Source organism: Musca autumnalis, unplaced genomic scaffold (assembly GCF_047663935.1).
Source record: "Musca autumnalis isolate F117 unplaced genomic scaffold, ASM4766393v1 scaffold_1, whole genome shotgun sequence".
Taxonomy (NCBI): Eukaryota; Metazoa; Arthropoda; class Insecta; order Diptera; family Muscidae; genus Musca; species Musca autumnalis.
In genome coordinates, this window is record NW_027411644.1 from 246,149,057 (window position 1) to 246,167,764 (window position 18,708).

Here is an 18,708-nt window from a genome sequence, read left to right on the forward strand (position 1 = left end):
GTATCAAAATGATTCTAAAGCATATGTTGTAGCTGTGAAAATTCTCTACAAGACTGACCTTTAGGTTTTTTCGTAGGTTTTACCATTTTTGGGATATAGAGGTTCAGTTCAAATTATTAGGTTTTTATCTTAAGTCTTCAAAATTTTGCTTGGAAACCGCAAGTCATATCAAAATGGGACTAAAAAAATGTTGAAGCTGTGAAAATTCTCTACAAGATTGGATGATTTATTTTTTCCTAGGTTGTACAATTTCAAGATATATAAGTTTAATTTGGGAAATTGCAATAATGGCATTGTTTTATAAGGAGGCGATACAGTCAGTGCATTTACTCAATTTGAACTTCTATATCTCAAAAACGGTAAAACCTACGAAAATATCATAAACGCCAATCTTGTGGAGAATTTTCTCTGCTACAACATTTTCTTTGGACCCATTTACATAGGTCTCGCGGTTTCCAAGCAAAATCGTGAAAACTTAAAGAGCCCCTAAAAATGTAAACTTAAATCGCGATTTATTTTAAAATCACTCCGGCGATTTTTTTGTTTCTTGATATTTCTCATCTATGAGCATTGTAGTTTCAGAATCAGCAAAAACTTCCGAGGTGTATGCACCTTCTATTTAAATTTGTTAAGGCACACCGTGCTATCTTTAGATAAAAACTGAAAATATTAGAATTATAAAAATCCCCATCTTGGCATGCCTATACTAATGTATGTATAAACAGTTATTATATAGAGCATCTCTATCCCCCACTACACAGAAATAAACAACGGGGTCTAGAAGCGGTGAAGTTTACTCTGTCACGTACAAACTAAAAAACTTCCGTACAAATAATACCCAATCAATATACACATTTTAAACAAGAATATAGTTTTTATTACTTTATTTTAAATGAATTCAATGTGCATCCACAAGGGGTCTGCAAAATAGTTTTAACAACGTTATTCGCATTTTAAATTATAGTTTATTTCCTTATTGAACCACAATTAAATTCTGTACCTATACTGCAAGGTCCAGGTTCGCTCTTCCATGCTAAGAATTATAAAATTTAATTTATAAAATCTCTTGTGAAATACAGCAATATACTCGCACGTGTATAAACTCACCTTCTCTACTATTACACTTCTGAACGTTTAACTTGCATCTGTTAAGGAAAGTACATCTTTTATAATTAAGTTGTCCAGGAATCGACACATAACCACATACAGGTTTATCTACTTCGGTACAAAATATATTGCACCTTTTTGCTTCAACAGCTATATGGCACAAGACCGAGCTTAAAATAATTATTGCAACTATTGACAATGACTGCATCTTTACAACTAAAGTAATGCAACTAATTCTATGGGTTTTGCACATATTTGGTTATACATATAAGAAATGTGTTTATCAAAACGTTATAATGTTACAATAAACCACATTTGTGATAAGTAACTTTTTTTGTAAGAAAAGAAAAATATTTCAATATGGGCTGCTAGTTGCTGTTTAGTGAAAAACTACGTTCTAAACTAATTGATTAATAAAAGCGTCGTTCTTCACTATGCATTACTAATTTTTTTTTAATTTTATGTGGATAATGTAGGTGAAGGGAGTACCTAGCAATTTGTAAATGTAACAAGTGACGTAAAACACATTGAACCAAAATCCTTACTTACTTAGTTGGCCCATTACAGAACATTTGTTCTAAAAGCCATACTAAGAAAAGATCTCCAATTCTCTCTGTACGTTGCTTGGCTTTCTGTAATACCGCGCTTTGTTATTTCTTCATCCACTTGTTTGCTCCATCGAAGCTTAGGCCTGCCAATTCTGCGTGCACCGCCATGTGGCCCGTATTTATACGCCCTTTTAGGCGGGTTCATCATCGCTCATTGTTATGATATGGCCCAGCCAACGCAATCGTTGCATCTCGATACGTTTATCTATACTGATGTCGTTGTATAGCAGATACAGCTCGTGGTTAATACGACGCACAGTGTTGCCGCGTGGACAAAAATCAAAAAAATGTGGTGTTAACTTTTACATATGTTTATGTTTTTTGCTTATAGTAAACACATCCGATACAACGAATCTGAAAGAATTTTGTCGATATGTGCGCCCATAATGAAGTTATAGCTCTTTAAATATATATTTAATTTATATTTAAATATATATAATATTATTTATATTTAAATATATATAATATTTCCCAGGTAATCTAAGGCGATAATCATATGAAAATTAGACGACATTTAAAATAACATTTTCTGAAAAATTTGTTGATAATACTAAAAGTTTTGGATGGTGATTTGATGAGTGGGCTATAAATATAACGTTTTAGTACAATAAGTTGACATTAACTGCACATGGGCAATGTACCGTTATCAAGAAATCAAAATTTAAGTTTGATAAAAAAAATTCAAAATTCTTAATATTTAGTAGAGCAGATCTTTTGATTGCCACCTATTGCCACCTTTTCTTTTCCGTTAATTGGACATCTCTTCCAAATCAAAATGTGTAAAAACATTCTGCCCATCCCTGTAACCTTCTGAGATATGTCGGTTCAGATTTTATATAGCCCCCATATATATCTTTTCCCGATTTTGCTACAACTCGTTCAATTTTGATCGAATAGCCTTCAAATTTAGTGTGTTATTTTCTTAGGCCCCTGAGTAGCTACACCGATTTTTACATCAATCGGTTCAGATTTAGATATAGCCCCTATATATGTATATCTTTCCCCGATTTTGTTATAACTAGGTCAATTTTAATCGAATAGCCTTCAAATTTAATATGTGATATTTTCTTGGGCTCCTGAGTAGTTTCACCGGTTTTAGCAAAATTCGGTTCAGATTTGGGTATAGCCCCTATATATATCTTTCCCCGATTTTGCTATAATTCGCTCAATTTTTGATGAAGAGCCTTCAAATATAACATGGGATTCCTCAGGCCCCTGTTCAGTTTCACCGTTCACCTGGGTTGATGAATGTTTGCACAAGTACTTATGAGGGCACAGGCCTAAGAAAACATCCCATGTTAAAATTGAAGGTTATTTTTCAAAAATTGACCGATTTATAGCAAAATCGGTGAAAGATATATTTGGAAGCTATATACAAATCTGTACCGATTTTTGTGAAATGAAATCAAAATCGGTAAAACCGAACAGGGCCCTGGGGTAACGTCCCATGTTAAATTTGAAGACTATTGATCGATTAGTAGCAAAATCGGAGAAAGATATATATAGGAGCTATATCCAAACCTGAACCGATTTTTACGAAAATCGAGCCTAAGAAAATATCACATATTAAATTTGAAGGCTATTCGATTAAAATTGACCGAGTTATAGCAAAATCGGGAAAATATATATGGGGGCTATATACAAATCTGAACCGATATGGACCAAAGTTGATATTTTTCATTCCTGTGCCCCCATAACTACTCGTGCAAAAAATCATCAACCTAGGTCAACGCCTTCTATGATTGGTCCATAGATCTTTCGAAGAATTTTTCTCGGAACCATACATCAACACGGGTAGAATCAGTGTTTTGTAAAGCGTTATTTTTGTTTGACGAGATGAGACTTTGATATTAAACAGCTTACTTAAGCCAAAGTAGCATATGTTATCCAATATAATTATTCTTCCTATTTCACCAACTAATGTTGTTTGTTGTGTTTACGGAAGTGCCGAGATAGACTAAGTCTTTTACTACCTCAAAATTATACATACCAACGTCAATAGTTGGTCCAATCTCTATGGACGCATTGCGCGTCGACATTATAAACTTGGTCTTCTCGCCGTTTACCGCTAGACCCACTTTAGCAGATTTGAAAACATAATCTCGCTGTAAACGGGACCACAACGAACAGCATCGGTATACATTCCTCAAGGATCTTCGAACAGACCCTAAGCTGCACTTAGACATAAATGTTGAACTTTTGTGGGTGAGGTACCCTAAGGAGAGGACCAATATGGACCATTTTAGAAGTTAAACAAAATTTAGACAAAATATTAGGAGTTTGGACCAAATTGGTTGCCACGTTCAAGATATATGGTGCATACAATGACGAATACCAAAATTTGGAATAAATGTCATAGGGGCTTCTTGCACCTTTCAGGCTATTGTCTGAAGAAGTATGGGCTTGCCTCTGAAAAAATCTCCTGCCGACGTAAAGGAGGCAGCGTATGCAAGTTGCTTCAACAGAAATCAAGGTGGTTCGAGAGCGAGCCTTAAAGTGAATTTATCCGAAAGTTTGTGTGGGAAGTACCCGAAGGAGTGGACAAATATAGTTCACATTCAAACCTGATCTATATCTGGTAGACATATTAGGAAGTGTAAAGTATGGACCAAATCGGTCACTCCCTTCAAGAGTTATCGTGTGCATTTTCAAACTTTTGTGGGGGAGGTACCAGAAGAAGTGGACCGATATAACCCATCTTCGAACTTAAACTAAGTTTATACAAAATATTACGAAAGCCAAATTTCGGACATAATCGGTTGATCCGTTCGAGAGTTATCGTGCGCTCCAGCCAGCCAGACAGACATACAGACGGACATTGTTAAATCGACTTCAAATTGTTCCTTTTTTTTATACCCTCAGCATTTATGCTAACGAGGGTATATCACTTTCATACGGGCAAAATGTGCCTCATCGAAATAATGGTTTTATACCCCAAGCCTGTTTGGACGAAATGTGTTTCAGACAATTTGGAGTCGATTTAGCAATGTCCGTCCGTCTGTCTGTCCGGCTGGCTGGTGCGCACAATAACTCTCGAACGGATGAACCGATTTGGTCCAAAATTTGCCTTTCGTAATATTTTGTCCAAACTTAGTTTAAGTTCGAAGATGGGTTATATCGGTCCACTCCTTCCGGTATCTCACAAAAGTTCGGAAATGTTCGGAAAATTTGTGCGCACTATAACTCTTGAAAGGAGCAACCGATTAGGTCCATACTTTGCACATCGTGAAATTTCTACCAGTCTTAGAAGAGGTTCTAGTGTGGACTCAATCGGTGCACTCTTTCGGGTACCTCCAACACAAAATTTCGGAAAAGTTCAGTTTAGGACCTGTTCTCGAATCCCTTTGATTTTTGTTGTAGCAACTTGTATTTACTGCCCGCTTACGACGGAACATGTCTCATTAGGGGCAAATCCATACTTTCTGAGAAAATAGCCTGAAAGATGCAAAAAAACCCTATGGCACCGTGTGTAGTGGTTGGAGCGCAAGACAACTCTGGAACGGATCAACCGATTTGGTCCAAAATTTTGCCTTCGTAATATCTTGTACAAACATAGTTTAAGTTCGAACATAAGCCATTTCGGTCCACTCCTTCAGGTACCTCCCCCACAAAAGTTCAAAAATGTTCGGAAAAATTGTTCGCACGATTATTCTTGAAGGGAGTGATCGATTTGGTCCATACTTTACACATCCTAATATATCTACCAGATATTGATCAGGTTCGAATATGGACTATGTTTGTCCACTCCTTTGAGTATCTATCACACAAAATACGGATAAGTTTACTTTAAGACCTGATTTCGAATCACTTTGATTTTTTGATACTTCTTAGCACCTATGGCACCATATATAGTGGCTGGAGAGCACGATAACTCTCGAACTAACCGATTTGGTCCAAAATTTGGCCTTCCTGATATTTTGTCATACTTTCAGTTCGAAGATAGGCAATACCAGTCCACAACTTCCGGTAGTTCCCCCGAATATTTAAAAAATTAAATTGTATGCACGATATCCCTTGAACAAATTTGGTCCAAACTTTAAATCTTCTTATATTTAAATCTTCCAATCTTCCAAATTTAAAATGAAGGTACCTTAGGGTACCCCCTCCACAAAAGTTCAAAATTTGTGTCTAAGTGCAGTTTAAGGTCTGTCCGAGGATCCTTTGGAAATGTATGCCAATGCTGTTCGTTGTTGTCCTGCTTACAATGGTATTATGTTTTCCGTGGACAAGTCCATGCTTCCTGGCATACTGGTCCATAAGTTGTACGATGACCCACTAAAATGATTAGTGTGCGCGATATCTATCGAAAAGATATATCGTTCTGGAATGTTTGTTTGTGATACACTTATTCGCAACTAAACTTCATATCTGAAGGCTTTTCACTATTCGCAACCTATGACCCGGATGGTAGACTTCAGCCGGGCTCTCATGGAACACCTATCAACTCCTCCCTATGTTCCGTATAGGAACGGCATATACAAAAAAGGAAATTTCCTACAATTAGTCTACGAAACCGCCAAAAATTGTCATATAGCCAAAACAAAAATAAAGTCGCCAAACGCGATGAAAATTCGCCACGTTTGGCCATATCTGACAACTCTGGCAGTAGGCTATTTTACAAGGGTGGGTTACTTACTCATCACACAAACCCTGCTCCTTTCGCATACGGGCGGTTTAAAATATTACATACTCGAAATGCTGAAGGCCTGGGTACATAAGCTGCCTAGCCTGGTTGCCTGCCTTCGTATGAAGAAGTAATAACAACTCTGAAGCAACTTAGATATGGCAAGGCAGCAGGATGGACAACAAATCCTGAAACTATTTCGGTATGGGGGCAAAACCCATCGCGCAAGCTATTACGCGAATGATAAGAGACGTGTGTGAGACAAAAATATTTCCCAAGGAATGGAAGGAGGGTACCATGGTTACAATTCGAAAAAAGTGATCTCAGTCAGTGCAAAAATTGGCGAAAAATAACATTTATTTATTTATTTGACATTTTATTTATTTATTTGACATTTTTATTATAATAAAAAATTACAATAAAATTATATAAAAAATAGCACAAATAGCCTAAATGGTCCATCTGTCTATTACGAAATTATGAAAATAATATATAACGTGTCGCAATCATACATACATACATACTTATATTTCCACAACATCCTCAAAGGAACAAGGGAAACTTCGCAATTATATAAATAAGTGTAGAGCACCGACGTAGCCGGACACCCCGGGGCCCCCCCCCACACCCGAAATGATTTTCATTCCATAGGATATTAGTTTATGTTATACATTTTTTTATTTTTGAGTAAAATTTTAAACTGTTTTAATATTTTCAAGGAGTATGTAAAGTATTTGGAGGATGTATTATAGAGAATTATTTAACTACATTAATATACTTATTGACCAACATATTTTAAAGCATAAAAATAATGAACACGTTAGGCTTTTTGTGCAATTTTCTGTTAAGTTTTAAGGTGTTGTTTAAGCGTTTAGTTGTAATTTTAGGCTGATTGTAAGTGTTACTGAGTTCAGAACAAAACGTTTATTTGTATTTATTGAACGTTTGTAGCATTTTACGTCCAATACTTTGGCTTATAAACAGCATCTAGAAAAAAACATTCTTGGGATAAAAGATAAAATCGTTGCTCAATCTTTGTGGTTTTAAATTTTTGTATATAGTCTCTACCACGTTTTTGTACATCATAACAAATTTTAAACAAACAAATTACAAATTCTTTATTATGTTTGAAATTTGCAAAAAAAAAAAAACTATATCAACCATTGTTATACCCTACACCACACTGTGCTAAGGAGTATTATGTTTTCTGCATTTGTATGTAATATACTAAAGGAAACGAAATAGACCCATAGTTAATTTTGGGGATATTCATACAATCACTATCTGAGTCGATTTGTGCATGTCCGTCTGTCCATGTATTTTTGTTCGCAACGTACAAGTCGCATTTTTTGTCCGATTCAGCTGAAAATTGGGTAATATTTTTTTTAGCCATAGGAAGAACGCTATTGCTTTTGGTGAAAATCGGTTCAGATTTCGATATAGCTCCCATATTTCCGGCCGATTTGACGTATTTGCTGCACCAAACACGCTACATACGCCCGATTCTGATGAAATTTGGAATGTTTGACTGAATTCGGTCTAGAAATATGTGTGCAAAATTATGTCGAAATCGAATCAGATTTGGATATAGCTTCCATATATATTTTCACCCGATCTGTCCAATTTTGACAAAATTTGTGACGGAATTTGGTCTAGTTATAGAAATCAGTTCAAACTGATATATATCTCCTATATTTTACATATTCACAGTGGTGTAGGGTATCATATAGTCGGCCCCACCCGACTATGATCCTTTCCTTACTGGGTTATGATATAATTCTGTTCCACCACAGTGTCGTTTGTTGAGATTATTGAAAAGTGGTCTCTTGCTACAAATTAATAAATGTCTATTGTACAAAAAATAATTTTTCTGTCGTATTTTTATGTTTTGTACGACCTTTCGAAGGTTAATAAAATCAAGATTATTGGGATTGAGGTCAATGTTCATATTTGATTTATTGCATATTATTTCCAATATTTCAAATTACATTGAATTTCATCTTCAGGGATTTTTCTGTCGATTGTTCTTTAAATTGTACTTTTGGCAAGTACTTTCAATGGATGCACATTTTAGATATGTTCCTTTTTCCTTCTTCGGCAATGCACTTTGCGACGACAAACGAAATAAAAAAAGAAACTGATCGGAAACAGATTTTGTCAAAATCTCAAGAAGTATCAGTAGGCTTTACGGACAGGAATATACCCTAAGTCTGTGTGAACTGAAACTTTTATCTATGGACATATCTAATAGCGGCTACAAAATCAAAATCCTTAGGAGATTTTCAGAATTGTGTAGCCATTTTCGGACGTATGAACTTGCCCTCAAAATATGGATTTTACCATTGATCACAAGTGTTGCGGATGAGGTGCCTGAAGAAATGGACCAGACCGATGTGTTCTTTACAGCTTTCGGGCCATTTTCTCTGGAAGTATGAACTTGCCCCTGAAAAAATTTGCACTGTAGTAACAGGGGCCCCCAGAACAGTTGTTGCAAAAAATCTAAGTGTTTCCAGAGAGGTCTTTTTATTTATTAATTTATTTATTTCATATTTGTACTTATAACTAAATTATTAGCATAAAGAAAGTGAAGCCATGACTACTTAGGTCATAAGCTTACACACGTATATTTTCTAATTATGCAGAGAGGTCTTAAAGTGTCCTTCCCTGACCATTTTTGAAATACTATGTGGAAGGTTACCAAAAAAGGGGAGCGAAAGAGTCCATCATCGAAAATTGTCAAAATTTGTACAAAATATCACGAAGACCAAATTTTGGACCGAGTCGGTTGATCTGTTCGAAAATATCGTGTTCTCCAGGCAGCAACCCATACGGACGAACATAGCTAAGTCGACTCCAAGTTTTCTGAAAAAGATTTCTTCCAAACACACTTTGACCTTAAAACCATTATTTCGATGAGACACATTTTGACTAAAGGCTAAGAGTTTACAAAAATGTAGATTGGGAAAAATTGTGTTTATGGATTTTTGCTAAAAGAATGTATACATGTATAGAACTTGGATTGGGCGCCAGCATTTTATTTTATAAGAACTCAAAACTGGTTGCCAGAGTTTTCATAGTTCCTGATCAATTTATGAGAAGATCCACGATAGGAAACCATAATGTCTATAAGAGAAGTCCGACGATTGGACGCCAAAATTAGTCTATTGACAGATTCACGTTTGAGCGACAAGTATGTTATTTACAAACCCGCGATTGGGTGCCAGAATTTCATCATGGATAGACTCACTATTGCTCAACATTAGTTCTCTATAAAGAAAACCACTATCGGCTTTCAGAAATTCTTTGTGATAAGAATTACGATGGGACCATTTTACCATTTTCTGACATTGCAACGTGATAAAATACCAAAAAAAGAAGACACGTGCCTCGGCGTTTTTCCTTTATTTATATAACTCCTAAATTCTGCCTGTAAATATAAAAAATACTAGTCGATAACGCCATGACATCCAAACCTCTGCATAAATCAGTTCTCTGCTAATCCCATTTTCCTTCCATAAATTACTCAATCACATTGGAGGGAAAAATTGAAGGCGTGAGTTTGAACTTTCCATGTAAACAAATGAAATTAAATGTTAAGATATTTCTAAGGTTTTCCGATTGTATACTCTTTCTTTGGTCTTACCGAAGTGATATCACTGAATTACATAACATTCACTATAGTTGTGAGTAATTTGATAGATGATACACCTAAAAATATATGCGATTATTAATATATCCATTGTTTTGAACATATATTAACTCTGATATATTGTCAAAACATTTTAAAAACTAGTAATGAAAATTATTTCATCAGTAATATAAGTCTGAAATAAGGGTTGCGTCACTGCTAAATAAGAAATTTTCGCTAACAAGAACTTTCAAAATGTTGGTCAGGTGGCCCCCCCACGAAATGAAATCCTTGCTACGTCCCTGGTGTAGAGTATCACATAGTCGGCCCCGTCGGACCATAGCCTTCTTTTACTTGTTTCAACTGAATTTATATTTTTTGCATTTATCAAACGGAAACAATAAAAAGCATTTTAAATTCACACATCACATTCGAGATAAAATACAGTAGTGAGAATACGATATGTGATCGCATACATAAAACAATACATTTTACGCTCAATATTTACTATCGAAGGAGAGCGTGCAACGTATATATGCCTAGAAATTAGAAACATATTTAGATATTTTGATGTACATTAGGGTGTGCAATAAGAAAACAATTTTTTTATACTGAACCTTTACACATTGTAAATTAAGCTTTACCGCTGATTCGCACTCTTTTCCATAGAAGTAGTTGTATTCAATCGGACATTATGCTACCTATAGATAGATTTCAAGAAAATCCTCTACTGGTCCATAAAATTTTTAACGAATTTTACTGATCGCCATATTATTTTTCTTATTTGGGGTTTTTGGGATCAAATGAAAAAATAAAATGTTATTTTTTTGAACACACTAATGTAAAAATGAAAAATGAAATGAATCAATCTCACTTTGGTAATCTACAGTAGCTTGTCGTGTACTGAAGATATCCGGAGAAAGATTATTCTACCAAAAATTTTGCCTTTCTTGGATTTTGAAAAAAAACTAAATTGTCGAACGAAGTTATATAATATACATATAATGTAACGATTTAGCTTTTCTACTCACATTTAAAATATTTCGCTAATTTTTTTTTGCTTATCGCAAATGTGGTTTATTTTAAAAATAAAGGTTCTAAGGAATTGTTTTGTGTTTTTTCTGACGAATATAAATATCGACGCTTTTTTATTCAGTTGCAAAGATGAAGTCGCCGGCCATAGTTGCTATAATTGTTGTAAATTTAGTTGTGTTTCAAATTGCTGTTGAGGCTAAGAAATGCAAGATGAATTGCATTCAAGGAGATCAGCCTGTCTGTGGTTCTGTTTCGGTTCGTGGAAATGCTAATTTTAAAAGATGTACTTTTGGTAATAGCTGCAAGTTAAGCGTCCACAAGTGTAAAAGTGGTGAAGGTCAGTTGTTATGAGGAAATACATATTGTCAAACGGCGATATCTAAATAATAATGTTATATTTTGTAGATTGGAAGAGCCAACCGGGTCCTTGCCGCACCGAAGTTAATTGTGGTGCAATGAGGGGTTAATCATCGGTGATTAGGGAAACGGTTTTAAATGCATCAGTCATGTGTTATTCTGTGCTTAAGGAACATGACCTGATATAAACACGAAAAAATGTGTGTAACAAAGATAACAAATATATAATTATAAAACTTAAAAAATAACAAAACGATTTTTATTTGCAACTTCAAATTGTTAGCTCCCTTGAAGATCTACACGCAGAGAAAAAATATTGTTGGAACAATCATATTCTAAGAACAAAATAGTGTATTTTAAAATTCTTAAAATATGTATTATTGGCCCAACAATATATTTTGTGTCATCATGTTTTCTAATAAAAAATATATATTTGAAACAACAAAATATATTTTCAGATTTTTAAAATACACTATTTTGTTCTTAGAATATGATTGTTCCAACAATATCTCTTCTCTGTGTGTATTCCTTAGATGGTAACAAGTTATGTCGATACTCTTTGTTAGGTCTGATGATTTTCGTCTCTTCAGCCAAAACGATCTCTACGGATGACATACGAAGGTACACAGTTACATTCCTTAAGGCTTGGGTACATAAGCTGCTTCGCCTGGTTGCCTTGCTTTCCTGCTTCATTTCTGACATAACATAAAATAAAAGAATAAAGAAGGCCGCGGCAATTTCGAACTAGGTTGCCCTTTTCATCTTTATTCTTTTATTTTATGTTATGTCAGAAATGAAGCAGGAAAGCAAGGCAACCAGGCGAAGCAGCTTATGTACCCAAGCCTTAAGGAATGTAACTGTGTACCTTCGTATGTCATCCGTAGAGATCGTTTTGGCTGAAGAGACGAAAATCATCAGACCTAACAAAGAGTATCGACATAACTTGTTACCATCTAAGGAATACACACAGAGAAGAGATATTGTTGGAACAATCATATTCTAAGAACAAAATAGTGTATTTTAAAAATCTGAAAATATATTTTGTTGTTTCAAATATATATTTTTTATTAGAAAACATGATGACACAAAATATATTGTTGGGCCAATAATACATATTTTAAGAATTTTAAAATACACTATTTTGTTCTTAGAATATGATTGTTCCAACAATATTTTTTCTCTGCGTGTAGATCTTCAAGGGAGCTAACAATTTGAAGTTGCAAATAAAAATCGTTTTGTTATTTTTTAAGTTTTATAATTATATATTTGTTATCTTTGTTACACACATTTTTTCGTGTTTATATCAGGTCATGTTCCTTAAGCACAGAATAACACATGACTGATGCATTTAAAACCGTTTCCCTAATCACCGATGATTAACCCCTCATTGCACCACAATTAACTTCGGTGCGGCAAGGACCCGGTTGGCTCTTCCAATCTACAAAATATAACATTATTATTTAGATATCGCCGTTTGACAATATGTATTTCCTCATAACAACTGACCTTCACCACTTTTACACTTGTGGACGCTTAACTTGCAGCTATTACCAAAAGTACATCTTTTAAAATTAGCATTTCCACGAACCGAAACAGAACCACAGACAGGCTGATCTCCTTGAATGCAATTCATCTTGCATTTCTTAGCCTCAACAGCAATTTGAAACACAACTAAATTTACAACAATTATAGCAACTATGGCCGGCGACTTCATCTTTGCAACTGAATAAAAAAGCGTCGATATTTATATTCGTCAGAAAAAACACAAAACAATTCCTTAGAACCTTTATTTTTAAAATAAACCACATTTGCGATAAGCAAAAAAAAATTAGCGAAATATTTTAAATGTGAGTAGAAAAGCTAAATCGTTACATTATATGTATATTATATAACTTCGTTCGACAATTTAGTTTTTTTTCAAAATCCAAGAAAGGCAAAATTTTTGGTAGAATAATCTTTCTCCGGATATCTTCAGTACACGACAAGCTACTGTAGATTACCAAAGTGAGATTGATTCATTTCATTTTTCATTTTTACATTAGTGTGTTCAAAAAAATAACATTTTATTTTTTCATTTGATCCCAAAAACCCCAAATAAGAAAAATAATATGGCGATCAGTAAAATTCGTTAAAAATTTTATGGACCAGTAGAGGATTTTCTTGAAATCTATCTATAGGTAGCATAATGTCCGATTGAATACAACTACTTCTATGGAAAAGAGTGCGAATCAGCGGTAAAGCTTAATTTACAATGTGTAAAGGTTCAGTATAAAAAAATTGTTTTCTTATTGCACACCCTAATGTACATCAAAATATCTAAATATGTTTCTAATTTCTAGGCATATATACGTTGCACGCTCTCCTTCGATAGTAAATATTGAGCGTAAAATGTATTGTTTTATGTATGCGATCACATATCGTATTCTCACTACTGTATTTTATCTCGAATGTGATGTGTGAATTTAAAATGCTTTTTATTGTTTCCGTTTGATAAATGCAAAAAATATAAATTCAGTTGAAACAAGTAAAAGAAGGCTATGGTCCGACGGGGCCGACTATGTGATACTCTACACCAGGGACGTAGCCAGGATTTCATTTCGTGGGGGGGCCACCTGACCAACATTTTGAAAGTTCTTGTTAGCGAAAATTTCTTATTTAGCAGTGACGCAACCCTTATTTCAGACTTATATTACTGATGAAATAATTTTCATTACTAGTTTTTAAAATGTTTTGACAATATATCAGAGTTAATATATGTTCAAAACAATGGATATATTAATAATCGCATATATTTTTAGGTGTATCATCTATCAAATTACTCACAACTATAGTGAATGTTATGTAATTCAGTGATATCACTTCGGTAAGACCAAAGAAAGAGTATACAATCGGAAAACCTTAGAAATATCTTAACATTTAATTTCATTTGTTTACATGGAAAGTTCAAACTCACGCCTTCAATTTTTCCCTCCAATGTGATTGAGTAATTTATGGAAGGAAAATGGGATTAGCAGAGAACTGATTTATGCAGAGGTTTGGATGTCATGGCGTTATCGACTAGTATTTTTTATATTTACAGGCAGAATTTAGGAGTTATATAAATAAAGGAAAAACGCCGAGGCACGTGTCTTCTTTTTTTGGTATTTTATCACGTTGCAATGTCAGAAAATGGTAAAATGGTCCAATCGTAATTCTTATCACAAAGAATTTCTGAAAGCCGATAGTGGTTTTCTTTATAGAGAACTAATGTTGAGCAATAGTGAGTCTATCCATGATGAAATTCTGGCACCCAATCGCGGGTTTGTAAATAACATACTTGTCGCTCAAACGTGAATCTGTCAATAGACTAATTTTGGCGTCCAATCGTCGGACTTCTCTTATAGACATTATGGTTTCCTATCGTGGATCTTCTCATAAATTGATCAGGAACTATGAAAACTCTGGCAACCAGTTTTGAGTTCTTATAAAATAAAATGCTGGCGCCCAATCCAAGTTCTATACATGTATACATTCTTTTAGCAAAAATCCATAAACACAATTTTTCCCAATCTACATTTTTGTAAACTCTTAGCCTTTAGTCAAAATGTGTCTCATCGAAATAATGGTTTTAAGGTCAAAGTGTGTTTGGAAGAAATCTTTTTCAGAAAACTTGGAGTCGACTTAGCTATGTTCGTCCGTATGGGTTGCTGCCTGGAGAACACGATATTTTCGAACAGATCAACCGACTCGGTCCAAAATTTGGTCTTCGTGATATTTTGTACAAATTTTGACAATTTTCGATGATGGACTCTTTCGCTCCCCTTTTTTGGTAACCTTCCACATAGTATTTCAAAAATGGTCAGGGAAGGACACTTTAAGACCTCTCTGCATAATTAGAAAATATACGTGTGTAAGCTTATGACCTAAGTAGTCATGGCTTCACTTTCTTTATGCTAATAATTTAGTTATAAGTACAAATATGAAATAAATAAATTAATAAATAAAAAGACCTCTCTGGAAACACTTAGATTTTTTGCAACAACTGTTCTGGGGGCCCCTGTTACTACAGTGCAAATTTTTTCAGGGGCAAGTTCATACTTCCAGAGAAAATGGCCCGAAAGCTGTAAAGAACACATCGGTCTGGTCCATTTCTTCAGGCACCTCATCCGCAACACTTGTGATCAATGGTAAAATCCATATTTTGAGGGCAAGTTCATACGTCCGAAAATGGCTACACAATTCTGAAAATCTCCTAAGGATTTTGATTTTGTAGCCGCTATTAGATATGTCCATAGATAAAAGTTTCAGTTCACACAGACTTAGGGTATATTCCTGTCCGTAAAGCCTACTGATACTTCTTGAGATTTTGACAAAATCTGTTTCCGATCAGTTTCTTTTTTTATTTCGTTTGTCGTCGCAAAGTGCATTGCCGAAGAAGGAAAAAGGAACATATCTAAAATGTGCATCCATTGAAAGTACTTGCCAAAAGTACAATTTAAAGAACAATCGACAGAAAAATCCCTGAAGATGAAATTCAATGTAATTTGAAATATTGGAAATAATATGCAATAAATCAAATATGAACATTGACCTCAATCCCAATAATCTTGATTTTATTAACCTTCGAAAGGTCGTACAAAACATAAAAATACGACAGAAAAATTATTTTTTGTACAATAGACATTTATTAATTTGTAGCAAGAGACCACTTTTCAATAATCTCAACAAACGACACTGTGGTGGAACAGAATTATATCATAACCCAGTAAGGAAAGGATCATTGTCGGGTGGGGCCGACTATATGATACCCTACACCACTGTGAATATGTAAAATATAGGAGATATATATCAGTTTGAACTGATTTCTATATAGTATGGTACACTTATAACTAGACCAAATTCCGTCACAAATTTTATCAAAATTAGACAGATCGGGTGAAAATATATATGGAAGCTATATCCAAATCTGATTCGATTTCGACATAATTTTGCACACATATTTCTAGACCGAATTCAGTCAAACATTCCAAATTTCATCAGAATCGGACGTATGTAGCGTGTTTGGTGCAGCAAATACGTCAAATCGGCCGAAAATATTGGAGCTATATCGAAATCTGAACCGATTTTCACCAAAAGCAATAGCGTTCTTCCTATGGCTAAAAAAAATATTACCCAATTTTCAGCTGAATCGGACAAAAAATGCGACCTGTACGTTGCGAACAAAAATACATGAACATATGGACATGCATAAATCGACTCAGATATTGACTGTATCAATATCCCCAAAATGAACTATGGGTCTATTTCGTTTCCTTTAGTATATTATATACAAATGCAGAAAGACATAATACCCCTTACCACAGTGTGGTGTAGGGTATAAAAATGGTTGATATAGTTTTTTTTGCAATTTTCAAACATAATAAAGAATTTGTAATTGTTATGATGTACAAAAACGTGTTAGAGACTGTTAATGTCCTGTGTCCTAGATGCCCTTTTTGGCTTCTGGCAACTCAGACTTTCGAAAGAAATCACCAATTATTATTTTTCTGTTCGATTTTCAAATAGAAAGGTGTAATTGTGTTTTTTCATATTAAAATTACCAATTTCATGGTTATTTTGATTAAAAAAAAAAATATTTCTCTTTATTTCAATCCAATTTTGTACATTTGTTTTTGCTTTCAAACGACAAAAATAAGAGACATTTTCACCTTCGTTCATCCATTAAAACACAATTGCCTTATTTTTCCTTCTTTTGTGCTTCATTCCCGCATAAATTCGAATATTCGCGCTGCATTAAATCGTGTGTGCTATTTACATCAAGTACATCAAGCGCTGGTGATATTTCACTGCTTTTTGTGGTTGTTGTTACTTGTTTTCGATTCTATTTCATACGATCATATGCTAATAGGGTTCTGCACATCGAAATTTGACTGTTCGAAATCAATTAAATACAGGGTTCTCAAAATCGACTAAATTCGACTTTGATATTTTTGAATTCGACTTTCGTACAGTGTTCTCAAATTTGATTTTTTTCTTCCATTAAACCTGTTAAAATCTTTCGAAAAATAATAATTGGTGATTTCTTTCGATATTATAAAATATATTCCATTACAAAAAAATTTAATTCATCCAACTTTATACATATTTCTGGTAAATTTTTGGGTTTTGAAAATATATTTATTTTTAATTCAATATTATTATTTCGCATAATTACAAACACGGTTTTTGGTACAGGTATATTTATTTTGAATAAATATATTTGTATAAAACGTCGTAAATACTTACAAATTGTGTGATTTAAATATTTTTCCCAATTTCCCATATCTATTTTATATATATTTTTGCTGAATTTTCGTCCATTTCCAAAAAAGAACTATCGTAATTTCGAGATTTCATTGGTCTATTCACCATTAAAAAGTTATTCTTTCTAGAATTCTGCTGAACCGAAAATTGACTTTTTGGTATTTATACAGAAATTTCCACTCTAGTCGGAAATTCTATATTCTGTCCATTCGACATATATTTTTGGGTTTTTGTTCATTCTTTTTTTTCCTATTCAAAGTCATTTTCAAGATGTCACTCGATTCCTTCATTCGTCTGGCTGACACCCTTGTGGGTTTTGATGCAGATATTACCAATAATCTTCTTCCGGTCAGCTCCATTCATTCAATTCATATTCATACTGAAGAAATAAAGTCCATCTGGACTAGAATTAAGTCGGAATATGAGACTTATGTAAAGGAGTATGTTGCCGAGGCCAATGGCGACGACGAATCAGCTAACGAGGATGAGGCATCTGAGCTAGACACAATTCGGGCTAAATTCAAGACGACCTACATAACTTACTGTAAGTGTATATCCCGGCTGTCTGAAATTTCAGACGAGCTACAGGCAGCTTCCGTTCCTAAGAATTCTCCGGCCCCGTCTAGTCCAGCTCCTCAACCCCATTCGTCCAACATTCCTTCAGGACATTCTTTCAACTTGCCTCCTTGCGATACTGAAGTTTTTTCAGGGGACTATATGGCATGGCCCACATTCCGAGACATGTTCACGGCTATGTACATAAATTCCCGTCTCAGTCCTGTGGAAAAACTGTTTCATTTAGTTCAGAAGACCCAAGGCGAAGCAAAAGAGATAGTTCAAAAGAGCCCTCTTACTAACAGTGGCTTCTCTCAAGCTTGGTCCAATCTTAGCTATCGCTATGAAAACAAGCGAGTCCTCGTTAACGGCCAGCTTAAAGTTCTTTTCAATTTACCCATTGTTCATTCCGAGTCTTGGCAGGGTTTGAAACGCCTTCAACGCGATATAAACTCTTGTATTTCCGTTCTGGAGACTTATGACATTGATGTGAAGAGTTGGGATCCTATATT

At 34.4% G+C, this 18,708-nt stretch overlaps 5 long non-coding RNA genes across 5 annotated transcripts; 2 read left to right on the top strand and 3 right to left on the bottom strand.

Annotated features, from left to right (window-relative positions):
- Positions 1 to 854: 854 nt before the first annotated feature.
- Positions 855 to 1,325, bottom strand: LOC141391157 (uncharacterized). Its single transcript, XR_012409572.1, has 2 exons — positions 1,108 to 1,325; positions 855 to 1,033 (listed from the first exon to the last, which is right to left on the bottom strand). It is a non-coding gene; the product is annotated as an uncharacterized lncRNA (long non-coding RNA).
- An 8,443-nt stretch (positions 1,326 to 9,768) lies between these two features.
- LOC141391160 (uncharacterized) lies at positions 9,769 to 11,097 on the bottom strand. Its single transcript, XR_012409574.1, has 3 exons — positions 10,999 to 11,097; positions 9,983 to 10,047; positions 9,769 to 9,903 (listed from the first exon to the last, which is right to left on the bottom strand). It is a non-coding gene; the product is annotated as an uncharacterized lncRNA (long non-coding RNA).
- A 29-nt stretch (positions 11,098 to 11,126) lies between these two features.
- LOC141391158 (uncharacterized) lies at positions 11,127 to 11,622 on the top strand. Its single transcript, XR_012409573.1, has 2 exons — positions 11,127 to 11,339; positions 11,408 to 11,622. It is a non-coding gene; the product is annotated as an uncharacterized lncRNA (long non-coding RNA).
- A 970-nt stretch (positions 11,623 to 12,592) lies between these two features.
- On the bottom strand, positions 12,593 to 13,081 carry LOC141391161 (uncharacterized). Its single transcript, XR_012409575.1, has 2 exons — positions 12,866 to 13,081; positions 12,593 to 12,797 (listed from the first exon to the last, which is right to left on the bottom strand). It is a non-coding gene; the product is annotated as an uncharacterized lncRNA (long non-coding RNA).
- Positions 13,082 to 13,107: 26 nt separating this feature from the next.
- Positions 13,108 to 14,436, top strand: LOC141391162 (uncharacterized). Its single transcript, XR_012409576.1, has 3 exons — positions 13,108 to 13,206; positions 14,158 to 14,222; positions 14,302 to 14,436. It is a non-coding gene; the product is annotated as an uncharacterized lncRNA (long non-coding RNA).
- Positions 14,437 to 18,708: the final 4,272 nt, after the last annotated feature.